The sequence below is a fragment of the Pleurodeles waltl genome, chromosome 4_1 (genome assembly GCF_031143425.1).
Source record: "Pleurodeles waltl isolate 20211129_DDA chromosome 4_1, aPleWal1.hap1.20221129, whole genome shotgun sequence".
Taxonomy (NCBI): Eukaryota; Metazoa; Chordata; class Amphibia; order Caudata; family Salamandridae; genus Pleurodeles; species Pleurodeles waltl.
Window position 1 is genome coordinate 297,265,729 of NC_090442.1, and position 18,545 is coordinate 297,284,273.

The window sequence follows — 18,545 nt, forward strand, 5'->3', positions numbered from 1 at the left end:
GTTTAAGCAGCACTATAAGACTTTGTACATCTCAGCTGCGACTCCCCACCGATGGTCCTGCACTGAGTTTCTCTCTGGGGTTGTGCTTCCTTGTCTGACGGCTGCCCAGAGGAATACGTTAGAGGAGTCTCTCGACCTCGCTGAGATCCAGGCTAGTATCCATGAGCTGGCGGCTGGTAGGACACCAGGCCCGGATGGTTTGCCAGCCGACTTTTACAAGACGTTCGTTTCAACCCTTGCACCCCGGCTGCTCCGTGTCTACGAAGAGGCGGTGCAGAGGGGATTCTTGTCCACATCCAAGAATGAGGCGATGCTTGTATCCCTTCCCAAACCCGGCAAAGATCCGACGGAGTTGGGCTCATACCGTCCATTGGCAATGCTCAATAGAAATTTTAAAATACTGGCCAAAACCCTAGCAATGAGACTAGCGCCTATGACACCAGGCTTGGTGCACCCGGATCAAAACGGGTTTGTACCTGTGAGAGATACATCACACAATATCAGGCGGCTGTTCCCTGTCATGCACTACTCGAGGCGGGACTGGCCACTGGCGGGATGCGTTGTCCTCGACCTTGAGAAAGCTTTTGATTCCTTAGAGTGGCCTTACCTTTTTGAGGTCTTACAGCGATTTGGCATTGGGCCCCTTTTTCTTTGCATGATTAAACTGCTATACACTAATCCTCAGGTCCGGGTCAAAGCGGGGAGGATTATCTCGGAGGCCGTAAACGTGTGCAGAGGCACAAGACAGGGTTGTCCCCTTTCCCCGCTGCTGTTTTCCCTCCCCATGGAGCCATTGGCGCCGGTACGACGCAACAAGGGTTTCTGTTGGGGAATTGCCCTGGGAGATGGCCTACATGTGGCTTCGCTATATGTTGATGACCTTTTACTGTATTTTAGAGATGTCACGCGCGTCCCTCCACAGGTTGGGACCCTACTGCAACAGTTTGCCTTGCTATCTGGCCTCAGGGTTAATTGGTCTAGATCGTTCCTCTTCCCCTTTGATCCCACGCTTCCAAATCTAGAGCTTTGTCTCTCCGGAAACACTGTTCCTTGGCAACCCCACACATTCAGATATTTAGGCATACAGATTTACCATCATAAAGAAGACCTATTTGATGGGAACCTTAAGAGAGAGGTGTCCTCCATTAAATCCCAAATGGCTTTCTGGCAAACATTATCATTGTCGGTGGCGGGTAGGATAGCACTGTTAAAAATGATCATCTTACCACGCTTATTGTATTACTTTTCCAACCTTCCACACTACATCCCGGCCAGTTTCTTCAGGAGCCTGGAGCCCAAGTTGAGAGAATTTATCTGGAATGGGGGGCGCTGTCGAGTTGCGCTTAGGAAAGTGTACATGACGCTGGAGAGGGGTGGCCTTTCGGCTCCTAATCTGGAACACTATTACTTGGCTTCTCAGCTCCAGTGGGTGTCCAAATGGCTAGCAGGCCTTCATCTTACAGACATGGCGACTACCGAGGGCCCCTGGTCCCTCATGCAGGTGTCGCACCTATTTCACCCGCTCACACGTGCAGTGCCGCCGGGGCAGCTCTTCCTTAGGGTGGCCCACAGATGTTACCAAAGGTCCCTATGCCTTGCGGGGGGGACTGTTCCGTTACCCCCAGCCTTGGCACTGCTGGGTACTCCTCAAGGCTCCAAAGTCACGTTAGGAGCTGAACTACATGAGTGGCATGCGGCGGAGCTGTAGAAGTTGGACGATCTGTATAATGATGATAAGCTGCTATCATTCTCCGAACTGGTCCAGGAGACAGGCCTCCCTGTGGGACAGTTCCTGCTATATAACTCGCTGTTGTGGTCTTTATCATCTAAGTGGGGCAACCTGTCGACCGTGCCACCAAATCATCTGCTGGAACAATACATACAGGTGATGCGGCAGGGACGACACCTGATTAGGTGGTTCACAAATGCGCTGCGCATGCACACGACCCTAGAGTACGCCACACTGCGTGCGGCTTGGGACACTGATTCGGCTACCCCATTCACAGACGCGCAGTGGAACTCTGTTCTCTCCAGCCACACCAATATACCCCGCAACTCCAGATTCCACCTGATACAATTCTATATCATTCATAGGCCATAACTCACTCCAGCTCGCATTAATTGATATTTCTCTTGTTGTGATGCAGCTTGCCCCCGCTGCTACCACATTAATGCAGATATGATTCACATGCTATGGTCTTGTCCCTCCTTACACTGTTACTGGAGGGCAGTAGTAGACTGCTTGTCAGAGTGCACAACACGTTCAGTTCCGCTTACATGGGAGGTCTGTGTGCTGGACCTAGGCCTGATAACAGCTAGAAGGCTGATAACTTGTAGGTGGAAGTCAGCAGACGCGCCAACTGAGCGGGCTTGGAAGTGTTTGTTTGAGATCTGGGCAAGTGCAGAGGGGGCGGCATTGAGACAAGAGGATGCACTAAGGTTGCGCAGGTATCCGTTGTCAGATAGTTGGGAGATGATGATGGCACACTTGCAGGGCCTAGGATCGGGATCAGATGTGGAGGAATCAGACTAGTAACTGTGATGGAAATGCACCCAATTCAAAGATAGGAGCGCGCAGTGGAGCAGGCCTGAGCACTAGTCGTTGGTTCAGTTTCTGTCTTAAGGGTGCAGTCAGGTTCCATACAGGCAGCGGGCACCTTGCGACTGGACATGTTCCTGTCATATGTTAACGCGCATATGTGTCACAGAGGGGTTTCCGCACACACGAAGGCACACTCATTTAAATGTCAACAACTTGAAGATATAGTACTCCATTGTTTGAACCGTTACTATTGTTATCTGTTGCTTGATTTAGGGCCAATATCTACAGAAACAATTCTGCAAGAATGTTTTGATCTCTGTGTGAGGATTGGAGGGACACTGTAGCATCTATTGCCCTGCAGGTTATTCATAAGACCTGAAATTTCTTTGCATGGATATTTTTTGCATTCAGTGTTAATGTATCCTGTCATATGTAAGTTTTGGTAGACCGCATTTGAGAATTTTGCTCGGAGCTCTAATCGTCGACAGTCAGTATGTTTTGATGTCTACTTTTCCCTGATATAATTGCACAGCATGACTGGTAACTATAAATATTTGCTGTACTAATGTTGATGTAAAAGTCAAAATGTCGCGACATGGTTGAAATAATAATAAAAAGATTTTCGAAAAACAATGGGAGGGGGAGGGGGAGTTGAGTGGAGTGCAATTAAGTATGCATGTCAGTCTGGCCCGCCGTCTTATGCGCATATGCAACACAACTGGTTTGGAGAAACAGCAAAGACTCCAATGCACTGTCTGAGCTGCAGATCAAGCCGCTCAGACCAATCCTGGTGCTGCTCTCATGCTAGGTATAGCATAAGAGCAGCACCAGAATTGCATGGGGAGTCTGTGCTGGTGTCGCAGGGACTGCTGGGACACCATCAGGAGCAGGAGAGAAGAGGAGCAAGGCGGCGGCAGGACAGGTATGTTTTTATTTTTTATTTTATTGTTTCTCCCCGTCTTCGTTCCCCCCCACCCACTCCCCTTGAGATCTGTGGTGGCCGCCATTGCAGTAGTGAAAAATGAATTTACTGGTTTTTCACTACCAGGACATGTAAAAGTTAAAAGTACATGTCCTATGTTTTAAATATATTGCACCCTGCCCTCTTGGCTGTCCTGAGCTGACCCTAGGGGTGATAAATGAGTTAAAAAGGAAGGTATGTGCCTGTCAAAAGGTTTATTTTGGCAGGTCTAAATGGCAGTTTAAAACTACACAGACAGGCTCTGCAATGGAAGGTTTGAGACATGTTTACCAGGCTACTTAAGTAGATCTCACAGCCAGTGCTGCAGACCCACTAGTAGCATTTAATTTACAGGGCTTGGGTATCTTGTATACCACTCTACAAGGCACTTAAAAGTCAATTAAATATGCCTATTGGGTATAACCCAATGCTCCCATGTTTTAAAGAGAGAGCACACGCACTTCAGCACTGGTAAGAAGTGGTAAAATGCCTTGAGTGCTTACGCCCAAAAGGAATGCAGCAAAAATGAAGGAGTAAAGGCAAAAAGTCTGGAATCGCGCAGAAAGGGCCTAGTCCAACATTTGTGGGCAGAGCTGCATACATGTGTGCTGCTACAAAAGAGAGCCCAGGTCAGGGAAGCAAGGGTGACTGTCTTGCTTCTGCTTTCTCAGCCAGCAGTTTTACAATGTGGCTTATATTTACCTTCCAGTCCATTGGTGTGCACTCTCACACCTGGAGTCGAGTATCCCCCCAGCACGGGACTAGGTTCCATTTTAACCCCTTGAAGCAGCTCCCCCTATGCCAAGTCTTCCTGTCAAGACATTGGATGAAAGATATTTATTCCATGTCTACGACGGCAAAGGCGACGCACTGCAAGGAGAGGGCACGCTATGACATAAGTTTATCTACGCAATCAAAAGATCAGCTTTTTTAATTTTTAGATTTGTAACGCACACGATCTTTGCCTCGGCTTAAGTGCAGCACTTTTCAAAGGCAAGGAAAACAGACGACATCTTTTAATAAATCTTGAATGACGGTGATGTGATTTTATGGCATGAAGTGTGATTAGATTTCCCCTGAAGTACCTCCTCAGAAGTCGGATTGTTTACAGCAGCCCAACTTGAAAGATTTCTCTCTTATTTCTAAAAGTGTGTTTCATTCACTGCAGCTGCTGAATATATCTGCTGTGCCAGCCCCATGGGCGTAGGAAGTGTGGGGGACGCGGGGGATATGTCCCCCCCAGATTTTGGAGTGGGGGGGACACGGGGGACAAGGGTGGGGGGGACGAGGGGACAGAAGAATTTTCCCTTCTCCTGTAATTCGCAGGGCCATTAGCGCATGAAAGCGCTACCTATATGGCCCTGCACTTGACCTGTGACCTGGCTCCAGGACACTCGCCCTCTGCCCTTTTGTTGTGCTGCAGCACACAAGGGATTCTTTCTCACCTTGCCTCCACAGCTTCCTGCAGTCTGCACTTCTGAGAACAAAGGGAGAGGAGAGGCCCTTTGTTGATTGCTGTGTGCATCCAGTCCCTCCTGAGCCCCACCCTTCCTGTCCCTTGAAGATCGAACCCTGAAGACAGCAGCAAGATTTGAGAAGGTAAGGAGGTTTGGGTAATTAAATAAACTATTGCTAAGTAACTCCCTTTCTTTTTAAATACAGTGCTGTGTTGCAGAGTATCTCCCTTTCTAAAAACACTATTGTTGAGTTACTGTTAGATATGAGCAGGGCAGGCTTTAGCGCGCTAGTGGCACCCTGTGCGCCAGTGTTTGTTAGGGCCCCCCTTTCTGTCGCCTCTCTCTCACTCTCTTCTATCCTCTGTCTCCAGCTTGCCTGCCCCAGTGCTAATTATTGTCCCCTAAGTTGACATCCTGCCCCCCCCAACATTTCTGTCCCCTGTCTCTCCCTCAGCCTTCCTGGTATTTGTGAAAGCCCGCTCTGAAGGGCAAGGGCTGTCTGTAAATCTCATTTCCTGCCAATGGCCTGTGGATGCGAAGCCAGCACTGTGGCAGCTCACAGGCTTTACAGGACTTCACAGGCTATGGTGGAACAGAGCCTGACACTGCTGGATAGACAGCGGAGAGACCAGCACACAGCATGGGTCCCAGGAAGAACCAGATGGCCTAAGAGATGGACAGGCCAAGGTAAGGCAGCTAGGGCGATGCAACCGGTGCTGCCGCACTGGGTGCTGACTTAGGATGGGGTGCTATGTTTGCAAGTATATTGTGACTTTAAAAGCACCTGCTGGATGTTCCTTGCCACCAACAGTTTTCAGGCAACAATAAAAATCTTAAGATAATTCCGGTGATTAATGGTCATTCTGGAGAGAGACTGAAGTTTTGTCTAGTGGAAGTTTTGACTCATCATAACGTACAGGGTTACTATGCCTGCTACAAAGGCCGTCTACATGCAGATCACAAAGTGTATATAATGTGAATAGGTCAGTGGGTTTCTGCTTTTGTCAGATGCCGAAAAGTACCCTCTTTTTGGCATGGTTACCCCACTTTTTGCCTGTTGTCAGTATGTTTTGACTGTGTTCACTGGGATCCTGCTAACCAGGACCCCTGTGCTTTCTCCCATTAAATTTGGTTGCTTGGACCCCCCACACCCCCCACTTGGCATACTGGTGCCCCTTATAAGTCCCTAGTATATGGTACCCAGGTACCCAGGGCATTGGGGGATCAGGGGTTCCCATGGGCTGCAGCATTTTTATGTACTATGCCACCCATAGGAGCCCATGTAAACTGTGTCTGCAGGCCTGCCATTGCAGCCTGCGTGAAAAGGTGCTTGCACCCTTTCACTTCAGGCCACTGCACCAGGTCACTGTAAGTCACCCCTATGGTAGGCCCTCCTAGCCCAGAGGGTAGGGTGCAAGTACCTGTGTGTGAGGGCACCTCTGCAGGAGCAGAGGTGCCCCCACGAACTCCAGCTCCATTTTCCTGGACCTCGTGAGTGCGGGGACGCCATTTTACGCTTGTACTGGACATAGGTCACTACCTATGTCCAGCTACATAATGGTAACTCCGAACCTGGGCATGCTTGGTAACCAAAATGTCAGAATCATACCCCAATACTATTGTCAGTATTGATTGTATGATTCCATGCACTTTGGGGGCTCCTTAGAGGATCCCCAGCATTGCTCCTACCAGCTTTATGGGGTCTTCCGAACAGCTCACGCTGCTGCCACCCCTCAGACAGATTTCTGCCCTCCTTCTGCTGCTTGAGCAGCTCATGCACAGGAAGGCAGAACAAAGGATTTCCTTTGGAAGAGGGAGGCAACACCCTCTCCGTTCCAAGGCTTGGGAGGGGTAGCCTCGCCAAGCTACTAGGATGCTCTGAAGGGCACATTTGGTGCCCTCCTTGCATAAACCAGTCTGTACCAGTTCAGGGACCTCAGCCCCTACTCTGGCGTGAAACTGGACAATGGAAATGGCGTAACCACTCCCCTGTCCATCACCACCATGCCCAGAGCTCCTCCAGGTGGCCACTTGATTCTTCCATCTTGAATCTAAGGTTGGCAGAGGCCTCTGTGAGAATCTGAGTGGCCAGGTCAGGGAGGTGACATCACAGCCCCCTCCTAGGTGGTCACCCGGCTAGGTGACCAATCCCCCTTTCTGGGTTATTTTGGGTTTCCCTCTTGGGTGGGTCCTCAGATTTGACGTGCAAGATTCCAGCAGGACTCCTCTGCAACGTTTACTTTGACTTCTGGCCACTGGAACCGCAACTGGACTTCACAGGAACCTACAATCTGCAGCTCCAGCGACGACTTTGCCACGCAACATTGTTTCTCCGACTCCTTCCAGCAACTGCAACATTTGCCCAGCTGTGCTTCCTCTGAGGGCAGTCTGCATGAGAAGAAAGAAGGAAAATTCCTTGAAGTGAAGGAGTCACTTATCTGCATCCGCAGGCACCAACTGCAACAAAAATCGGCTGCGTGGATCTCCTCTCCTCTCCTCCTGAGATGCGTGGATCCTGCATCAGGGGTGGTAGTCTGGAGTGGTCTCCTTGGTCCTCTCTACCAGCTGCCCAACTTTGGAGTAGGTAGGTCCTTGCCTTCCCATGCAGGACAGTACCCCCTGCACTGCATCTCTTGCAGCTACCCCCGGCACTCTTCTCTGTGAAGCACAGCCCTCAATGTGCTTCGCCTGTGAAGTGGGATCTCTCTTCAGGTGTGCTGTGGGCCTCTCTACAGCTCCTGGGCTCCTTGCCTGTAGGTCTTCTGTGGGGGCTGTCTCTCCTCCTCCAGACTCTCTGCCTTGCTGATGGTCACCTGAGACTCCCCTCCATGGGTTGAGTCCCCCTGGACCTTGCTGGTCCCCGGTAGCTCCACTTTTCTCCTATTGCGACATTTGCTTTTGCCAAGGCTTGTTGGTGGGTTTTCCACACCACAGACTGACTGCAATTCTTCATCTGGCGTGGGACGTCAACTGCATCACCTAGGAACTCTTCATCTGCTCCAGTGCTGCATTGCTGACCATCTTCGTCTCCCTGTCGACCAACTCCTGCATCCACGGATGGGTGGGTAGTGGCTCCTGCCACGACCGGACCATCCTACGTAAACTGGACTTGGTGCCCTTCTTTTCCAGGTCTTTCTCTTCCAGGATTCACGTCTAGTTTCTTGCAGTCTTGTCTGCGTTTTGCAATATCCTTCTCTGAAGTCCTTTTGGTGGGTCAGGGAAAAAACTGTAACTTACCTCTTTTCTCCTGGTCGCTGGGGGGCACTCTGGTACTTACCTTTGGGGTTTCCTAGTTCCTCCAGCTCCCCTCTACCAATTCCACTTCCTTGGGTGGGGACCCGGTTTTCGCATTTCACTTTCTTAGTATATGGTCTGGTCCCCTCTAGGCCTTCATATTGCCTATTGCTTTTCACTGTTTTCTATTGCTTTTTATGCCAATTTGTGATTGCTGCTGTACATATAATAGTGTGTTACTTACATCCTATTGGAGTATTGCCTATCTAGTGTTTTAGTGTTTGTACTACTGTAATAAGGAACCTTTATTTTCGTAACACGTGTTTCTTTCATGTGTGTAAGTGCTGTGTGACTACAGTGGTATTGCATGATCTTTGCATGTGTCCTAGATAAGTCTTGGCTGCTCATCCACAGCTAACTCTAGAGAGCCTGGCTTCTAGACACTGCCTACACTTCACTAATAAGGTGATACCTGGACCTGGTATAAGGTGATAATACCATAGGTACTCACCACACACAAGGCCAGCTTCCTACATCAGAGAGCTCCTTTTTTGTCCCCTGCAATTTATAAATGAAAACTGAATATAGAACAGTGAGCAATGAACTCATCAAAGAGCTGCATGCAAACATCAAGGTATAGATTAGAGCGTCATGATTTCCCCCCACTTTTTCATTAACTTAATGTTGCAAAACAAGTTGATTTGAGTGCAGTTCTTATTATTAAAGAGAGCCCCCAAACATGGTGTTATGTTTTAAATTCTGAGTTTGCGCTTCTCCAGATAAAGCACTCTGAAACTATACCTGCTACCAGTATGGATGACCTGTGACACCTACACCTTGTAGTCCTCTGTCTTATGTAACATTTCATATACACTGATTTACACATATATGATGATTGTCTCTGTGTAATGTCTGTGTGATGTAAAGTGCTTTGACACCCTAGACTGGTATGAGGGATGAATGATAGAACAACACATGCGTATATCGTGCATGCCTTAACATCGCGGTCTCAACAATGACTGTGTCTTTACTACGCATGCCTCTACAACGAATTTCATTCTAAAAGCATGTTTGGTAAAGGAACATGCGTGGTAAATTCTCCCTACCCTGCCCCCTTACACCTGATACCATACTCCACCTATCCAAGCACTTAAAACTGCCCCTGCCCTGAGCCCTAAACCCCCCTGCCCTGAGCCCTAAAAGTAACCCTGCCCTGTCCTAAAAACTACCCCGATCCCCACTCTGAACCCTAAAACCTACTCTGAACTGCTCTAAAAACTACCTTGATGCCCCTGCCCCCACCCTGAACCCTAAAACCTACCCCGCTCTGTCCTAAATACTACATGACCCCCACCCTGTACCCTAAAACCTACCCCACACTGTCCTAAAACTACTTGAACTCCATGCACTCCTCCTGACCCCTAAAACCTACCCCACCCTGTCCTAAAAACTACCCCGACCCTACCCTGCCCTAAAAATGACCCCAACCTCCCACTCTAAACCCGGCCACAGCCCTACTTACCTCTCTCTCCTCTGCTTCTTCCTGTTCCACCCGGACAGCTAGACCGCTATATATGCTGTAACCACGCATATGTGTGGTAAAGATATGTGTGGTAAAGGCATGTGTGCTAAAGCCATATTTGTGGTAATGGCAGCATGGTCAATGCATTGCATTGCATTGATTGCGTTGTAAGGGATATTTCCCGGTATGAGTGGTGCTATAAAACAAATGAAATGCATCTGAGAGAGAGTGGTGATGGATAGTAGTGAGGGAATCCGTGGCAGAGGTGGTCACTGGGGGGCACCAACAAACAATGTCGCACAGGGCGCCACCAGCACTAAGGCCGGCCCTGTCAGACAGCACAGCAGTTCACAGGAACGCGGCAGCACAGAGACTGCCACTTGACAGTAAGACAAGGACCTAGCAGCAATCATAGGCCTTACTGGCCTTCATAGGCAGGCGGAGGCCCAGAGACTTATACAGCCTGACTAGTAAGAAAGCTCCCAACAGGCAGCACAGTGCCTGGCAGACAGCACAGGAATCGACAGGAAGCACTGCGCCCAGCAGGCAGTACAGGCCTCTTAGGACTTGACACAGGCGAACAGCATCACAGAGCCTGTCGCTGCCTAACCGGCAGCAAAGGGCCCAGCAGACAGGGAATTGCAGGCCTCACAGGACTCGACTGGAAGCGACCGTCTTCCCCATCTCCCCCCACCACGGCAACCCTTCTGGGTGCAAACTTTGTGCAGGGGGCCCACCTCAAGGTTGTCCCTGTCCCCCCCCAGAAATTTAGTGTCTCGTACGCCCCTGGCCAGCCCCGCTCTCGATTCCCTTCTGTAATGCAACACCCAAAGTGTTGCCGTTTTCATAGCGAAACAGGTTTTGAAAGCTCTCGCGTTCATAGCGAAGTTACGTTTCTAATGATCTCTTCTGCAGTTCACCCACCGCTCCATCCATTATTTCCTTTTCTACCCATTTTCTCCTTTTTTCCTTCCTTCCCTCCTTCTTTCTTTTTTGTGTGTGTTTCTGTATGACGACAGAGGGAGAAACATAGGTAACCATTGGCGTCAAACAGGTTCTTAGCAGGTGGCACTCTTCTTAGTACAAAAGTCTTGTGGGGTGTGGACACACACCTTGTCCAGTGACTGTCGATGGCACTGCAGGAGGGACCAGCCATTTGTCACCGGGCTGAAAGCTGAAAAGAGCCCAGAACACTTTCATAGCTGTTCTGTCTGTATGTGTCTGTCTTTCACTTTTTTGGTACTATGTGCGATTATGTGCAGGGTTGTGTGTTGCTGTATGCATTTATTTGTGTGTTAATGTAGCTATATTTTTTGTACGTGTTTTCGCTGTCTATATATTTTGTTCAGTTTGGATATGAGAGCTGGCATGCCTATGTTACTATGCTATTACATCTGTGTTGGATGCAGGCCAGTCTGTGCTTGTGTGTTTTTGTGATTTCCTCTGCTTATCTGAATCTAATGTTTGCAATGTGTTTGCACGGGTATACGTGCATGTCGTTTATGGTTGTTTATGGTTGTTTATGAGTTTTTATAGGTGGTTTTATGATCTGGGTCTGTCTCTGCTCGCTGTGGACATCTGTAGTGCCTTGGGAGTCAAGGCTTTGAAGGCAGTATGGCCCACTCACATTTTCATCTTCCCGATGTCGGTAAATAGAATGGCGTAAAATTAGCAAATAGTAATGCCAGTTAATTACGATGCTTATAAATAGCCAAGCGTGCATCCCTGCAGGCCAATGAAAAGCATAACTCCTGTTTTGAATAAATGTACGTAAAGCAAACTTAATATTATGATACCATCTATCCTCAAAAGCAACACTTATTTTCTCAAACCCCAAGAAAAGCCACCACTTTTACACATACCAGCAGAATCTTTCAAATTCTCAGTCTTACACAATGCAACATACACTTAGGGGCATATTTAAAAGCACCTTTTGCCATCAGAGCGTCACTTTTTGTGACGCTCCAGTGGCGCAATGCCCTGCACCGTATTTACAAGGTGGCATTAAGCCACTTTTTGTGGCTTAACACCACCTTGTAAATACAGCCCCTTCACATGCACACTTTGCGTAAAAAAGGGGCGTACAATGGGTGTTGCTGTGGATGTACCACAGCAACACCCATTGCATTTTGATACTGCCTCAGATTCACAAGTTTTCGTAAACCTGAGGTAGCGCCAAAATCTAACGCCACCCCAGAGGTGGCATTAGCATGGCGCAACAAGGAGAAATGCTTCCATTTCTCCTTGTTTTTTGCTCTGTGTGTTCTGCACTCTGCAGCACACATAGAAGGAGCAAATCGCCATTTAAGATTGTTTTTGTGCAGAAGGTGTTCCTACAGGCACAAAAACAATCTCCCCCTCAACGCAGGCATCCTTGCACTATGGTGCAAGGGTTGCTGCGTTGGCGCATGGCAGCAAATTTAGCGCCAATGCAGGGGGAAAGACAGGGGTGCGCTGTATGTAAATAAGGCGCATACCTGCATTTTGAAAATGACTGTGCATGACGCTGCCAAATTTGTTGCAGCACCGCACACTGTCCTTTTCTGGTAAATCTGGCCCCTACTCTTTGCCAACATACAGCCATTCACAGTGTGAACCCTGACACACCACTCTTGTTCTCATTGACTTTGGTCCCACACATTGCCTCAATGCACTTGACTCACCTACTCCCTTTGCCACCTACACGTCCTTTTCACCTTCAACTATTCACTGTCTCACCCATTCATCCCCTCATCCATCAATGAACTCATTGATCCATCCATTCAACAAGTGACACATTCTTACATTTCCGCTTATGAAAAATCCATCCCAATTGAACTTGGAGTGTTTTTGTCAAAAGCAACATTCCGTCTTTGAACGGTCACGAATGATAAAGTATTCTAAATCCATTCAACGTTGGCCACACATACAGACAGTCCTTGATTAAATGTTTTCAGCATATTTTAAAAAATAATAAAGAATGTGAAACCTCATTGTAAGATGGCCACCTACACATTAGTAGCGTGGCTAATAGCTCCGCGGGTGGCCACTGAAGGCCAGGCCTATTGGCTTTGTCAATGATTGTATCTCCGAAACACCCAGTTTCTTAAAGGTCTGCAGCTTCCAAGTCCTGTACATAATTGGTGCTATTATTAGCACAACTTAGGGGTAGATTTAAGAGCCACTATCGCCACCAGAGCATCACTTTTCATGACGCTCTGGTGGCGCTAACCATTGGTCCATATTTACAAGAAGGTGTAACACCACTTTTTGTGGCATTACGCCTTCTTGTAAATATGGGCCCCTCCAATGCAGTTTTCTGCATCAGAGGGGAGTGCAATGGGTGTTGCAATGGGCGGTCCACTGCAACACCCATTGCTTTTGACGCTGCCCCAGATTTACGAGTAATCGTTAATCTGTGGCAGCGCCAACAACTAACGCCACTGAAGGGGTGGCGTTAGCATGGTAAAACGAGGAGGAATGCTTTTATTTCTCCTCATTTTCAGCTTTTTCTATGTGTGCTGCATTCTGCAGCACAGATAGAAGAAGCAAAATATCATGGATGATTGTTTATGTGCAGAAAGGTGTCCCTTCCTGCACATTAACAATCATTCTAAAATGACGCTTTGGTACTTGTGTGTGTGTTGCATTTTGCAGCACACATAGAAGTGCCAAATCACCATTATAGATTCTTTATGTTCAGGAAGGGACACCTTCCTGCACATAAACAATCTATCCCGTCAGCACAGACACCCTTATACTATGCTGCAAAGATACCTGAGTTGGCGCAGGCAGCTTAATTCAGCGCAGGGGGAAATGCAGGGGTGTGCCATATTCCTGTAAATATGACGCATCAATGTGTTTCAAAACTGACATGTCGCAGCGTTGCTACTTTTGGCACAGCACCCTGCTGCTCCACTTTGACATAAATTAAGATCTTAGTTTTTAGGTCTGGCATTAGCCAGGACCTTTTCCCCAAAAATATTAAAAAAATATATGTATACATACATAAATGGGCTTTTAGTCAACCCTCTTTATTGTTCTGCGGTAGTGCCATTCACAATTAGTTTGTTTCCACCACAGTATGCAGCATAGCTCAGTGGGCCAATCCACCCCAGCCGTTGGGTCCCCTCACTTTGAGTGCCGAAATCTTGCCTGTGGACAACGTGCACATGGGCCAGAAAATCCCCCTTTAGTGCAGGGGATTGATAGATATTGGGTATTTTTAGAACAACTTTGTTTTTCCCTTTAGTAAACTTGTTTTTGCTTTCCAAGGGTCTGGCTGTTTCCCAGACACTGCTACCGGAATCTCTCTGCAGCTTGCAGTGCAAAACACCTGGCACATGCATTGATGGGGAGCCCGTTTATAACCAGGCTTTAAAGCCATTCCAAGATGGCCACCAGTGCCTCTCCATAGCTGCACACGCAGTGACAGACACCTTTGAATTGATGTTCTTATACTCTCCTCTTATACTGTTCTGACCGGAGGAAGGAAACAAGGAAGGAAAAACAGAATGTTTGAAGAGGTGGAAAGTATGATGTTAATAATTATGCAAATTCATAGCAATTACTGATTCCCAGTTCACAAAGACGGGAGCCTTTGCTTTATTAACAAGCTCAGTGTGTGCAGTCATGACGCTGAATCCTAGGTACATGTTGAACTAATGTCACTCCTGTTCTGGCTGACTTCCTGAGAGACAGAGGGCCTGGATGGCTTGGATTCTGTTTGAGGCTTAAAGGCATCTGAGGACAATAGTAGTCACTGCTGTGCTACACATGAATCTCAAGTGCCACACGTCTCTCTACTTGAGCATGTTTTGTGGATATAGTGCACTTCAGGGACACCTTTTGGTGTGCATTGAGGTGGGAAATCCCCGCCCTGTAGTCTCAAAAGGGGAGTCTGCCTTGTGTCTCAATGCTCAAACCATAACTGCTGGAAATGTATTAATAGCTTTTGTGATTAATAGTTGTACTGAGGTGATTTGCTTACTAGTATTCCTGTGTATATTACATTAAGAGGCATGGGCCACAAAGAAGCCTCATCATGTTTATTTTATGAGTAAATATAATGTTCATAGACGTTATAAGGAACAAAGCTGCTATACCCTTTGTCAATATTAAAACAAGTGCATACAGTGAAGAGCATGCAAACATAGCCCATCTATCTGCTAGGATTGCCGATCAGCGTCAACATGCATTTATTTATGTGCCAGACTTATGTTTGCACGATGGAGGATGAGAGCTGCTCACTGACAACCACATCACCCACTTCTTTCAGAGCAGGTATTTATTCAGGATAGGTCTGGATGAGAAAATGTAACGTTTTGCACCAGGGAACCCACCTGGAAGGTATACTTGGTTTACTGCTCATAGGCAGTACAATGCATCAAGAGATCTGACCTTCTTCTTGCCTGTGAAGGTTAATTAGGCTCCAGGATGACTGACTGGCTGACTGAACTTCCAAGTTTCAAATGTGAATGACAGTGGGACAAAGCCAAACTCTCTGGCCTTGTGAATACAGGCTGGAACAACACCTAAGCACATTAAGCACATTTTCGACCAGTACCTTTGTAGACCCTGATGTTGTTTATGACTTCAGAAGTGGCAGCTGGTGACCTTTGAAGGTGGTGAAGCGCAATACTTTCCTTGAATTCCAGTAAGCAAGCAAAGGAAACGAAAGGGGCTTTCAATCTAAGAAGGTTCGTGGGGGGCATTCTCCTTTCAACAATATGCTGTAACAAGCCTTTGGAATGCAATAGGTCTCACATTTGCTTGAGTTTGAGCTATTGGCGTTGTAAACGCATAACTGGACTTTTCTTGCCTCATAAATTGGTCAACCCTGCCGCATAACTTGATCCTCTCTGCCACATAATACAATTGGCCCTGTTTATAACTAAAGCACTTCTATTTACCTTCTTCAAATATCTTCAGCAACAAAAAAAAAATTGCCATTATTTATTATATTTTTTATATTATTATTTTGGGGTCCCAATCTAGTGTGGGGACACAGAGATGACCTAGACAGAAAGAGCACACTGTGCGGTGAGTTATGGGCAAAAGTGTTTTGTAAAAGGAATTCCCCGCAAAGCATTACACTGCAAGTTTTCGAGTTCAGCAAATACTGTAGTATCTTGACTGTAATGCTCAGAACGGCCCCTAGAGGTAACTATAATGGAAATAGCATTTGTAAGAAACATGGGACAGCTTAAAAAGACATTAAATGATGGGATATACAAACACACATACAAATATATACACACACACACACACACTACACAGCTCATCAGAATGAGACCTTAAGACACCAGATGCACAGACCTGGTGAACGAGGGACAGCACCCACTGCTTAATTTGATCCAGTGGTTGCCAGTGGGCACACATTTTCTGTAAGCAAGAGAGGGAAAAACACACAGAGGGGAAAGAGGAAAAAAGTGAAAGATGGAAAACCCACAAAGGAAGAAAGCAGGAACCCACAAAAGGGAGCTAAAGGGGCACAGATTGTGTGACAGTGGATTAAAGAGGTCCGGGGTGGATTCAAGAGCATGGAACCTTGCTATTTAGAGCACTGACATTTAATAGCGCCATAAAATAATTATGTTGTATGGTATGGATTTATGTGGAGTGCCTTGGGATGGAACTATGTGTAATGATGTTGAATTATATTGTGTGGATTGCAATTATGTGTGTGGAGTGGAATTATGCGGATTTGAGTGAAATTGTGTGGCGTGCAATTGTTTGACTTTGAATTGTGTGGCGTTGAGTGGAGCTATGCGTATTGGAATTATGTGGTATTGTGTGTAGTGCAATTACGTTGAGTGGGATTGTATGTCATGGCGTGTAATTATGTGGAGCGGTACGTGTTGTGGAATGGCGTGAAGGGGATTTATGTGGCATGACATTGAATTATATAGCAAGATGTGGAATTTTGTGGTGTGTATTGGATGTGTGTGGCGTGTAGTGGAATTGTGTGTCATGGAGTGGAATTATGTGGTTTGGTGTGGAATTATGTGTTGTGGAGTGGAATTGTGTGGACTGGAATTATGTTGAGTAATGTGGAATTGTGTGGCGTTATGTTTGACAAGGGCTAGTAAAGCAAGTTAAAATGAGTGAAATGTAAGCGGGGATAGCACTTCTGCCAGTTATATATAAGAATCTGCTATTACTGAATGGCCAGTAAAGCACATAAATTTTAAAGTGCATAAATCATTTAAATCCCATGTAAAAACAATGCTATAGGTTCAAGTGTGTGTTTAATACTAAAATCAATCTGAGCTTAGGAATAAAAAACGGAGCATGACATGTGCACAGAGTGCCAGCTAGCAACAAGGCACCATAAATATAATTTGGAACTGATGCAGAATCACCCATATTAAATGTATGTAGCGTTTTGTAAAATTTGCAACAAACTGTGATGTAAAAGGCCGATAGAGCATCAGAAATCACAAGCCCTTGAGGAGAGATGAGATGACTGCACTATCTCACGTAGTGTAAACGTCTGAACAGAAATTGAAAAATAAGGCTGGAAAATTATTTTCTTTTTATTTTAACAGAATGGAAAGTCCTGCAAGCATTCATGCCTTGCATTTCAATGAGCATAGCAGCCTGGCAGGGAGGGGCCCTGGAGAGAGAGACTCAAGATGTGATGCGAGGTTAAGCAAGTTTCACATCATTGCTTCTAAGTTTAGCTACATTCTACCAGAAAGGGCATATTGTGGCTTTCTTGAGCAGTGAGGTAAACATTCAGGTGTTTCTTTTGTAAAATAAGATTATTTTAGGAGCCAGAGGTAAACATGGGCAGCACTGGAATAAAGCCAAAACAAATGTCAGTGACATGGGAGGAGATCGGAGGAATGGAATGCTGCAATAAAACACAGGCAACTACCAGACTAAAACACTCACAGTGAAAGGGGAGCACCAAAGAAATAGCAAAAATAGTTTATCACAGCAACAGATAAAGAAACCAAAGTGGAATAATACAGTAGTTGGTCACTGCTCTGTAACAGAAAAAGGAGGGAGAAAAAGGCAGAACTGACCACTAGCGAGCAAGAATTTTTAAAGGAGACTGCAACCAACAAATGAAATCACTTTAAGCCATAAGAAGTATACTAAAAGTATGCACAAGGTCGAACGCTTACGCTCGACCTACAAATGAGGGTAAACAGCACATTTTAAAACTTAATTTTCAAAAAAACATTTGTGTGCCAAGCAATTAAAACTCAGGGGTGGGCCCAATTTGTTTTTCAAATTTGGCGATCCCCTGCCCGTATTTCAAAAATTACCTCCATCGTGCCAGGGCCTGCATTTTTGACACAGTGCCCCAAATGCCACTGGTACCTCCTTCAGCCAAGAGCAATATTTCAAAAATTATCTTTAGTATGTAAGGACTAGCATTTTTTTAATAGTTAGCTGTTTGCTGCCACCACTCAAATGCCATTGTTGATCTCTCCAATGCCAGCATCAGCATTTTGTCATTGGCAGTCCTTATATCAAACTTTATCTCTAATATGCGATTTTGCCATGAGTACCACATAGGCCAAGAGTTGCCTTCAATATTCCAATCCCAACATGTTGCCATAGTTGCTTTCCAGTATGTCAGTACCAGCATTTTGGCAAGGGTATCCCAAATTACCGTTAGTGTGTCAATGTCAGCATTTTGTAGCAAGTGTTCCCTGAATTTCAATCATTATGTCCACTGTGCCAGATTAAGCATTTTGTCAAGGGTGCCCCTCATACACCATTGGTGTCATCTCATGCCAAGAACCATAGGTGACCCCTATGTCAAAACATAGCTCTAGTATGCAAGGGTCATGATTTTGTTTTGGCAGACTGCACCCTATAACCCATTGATCT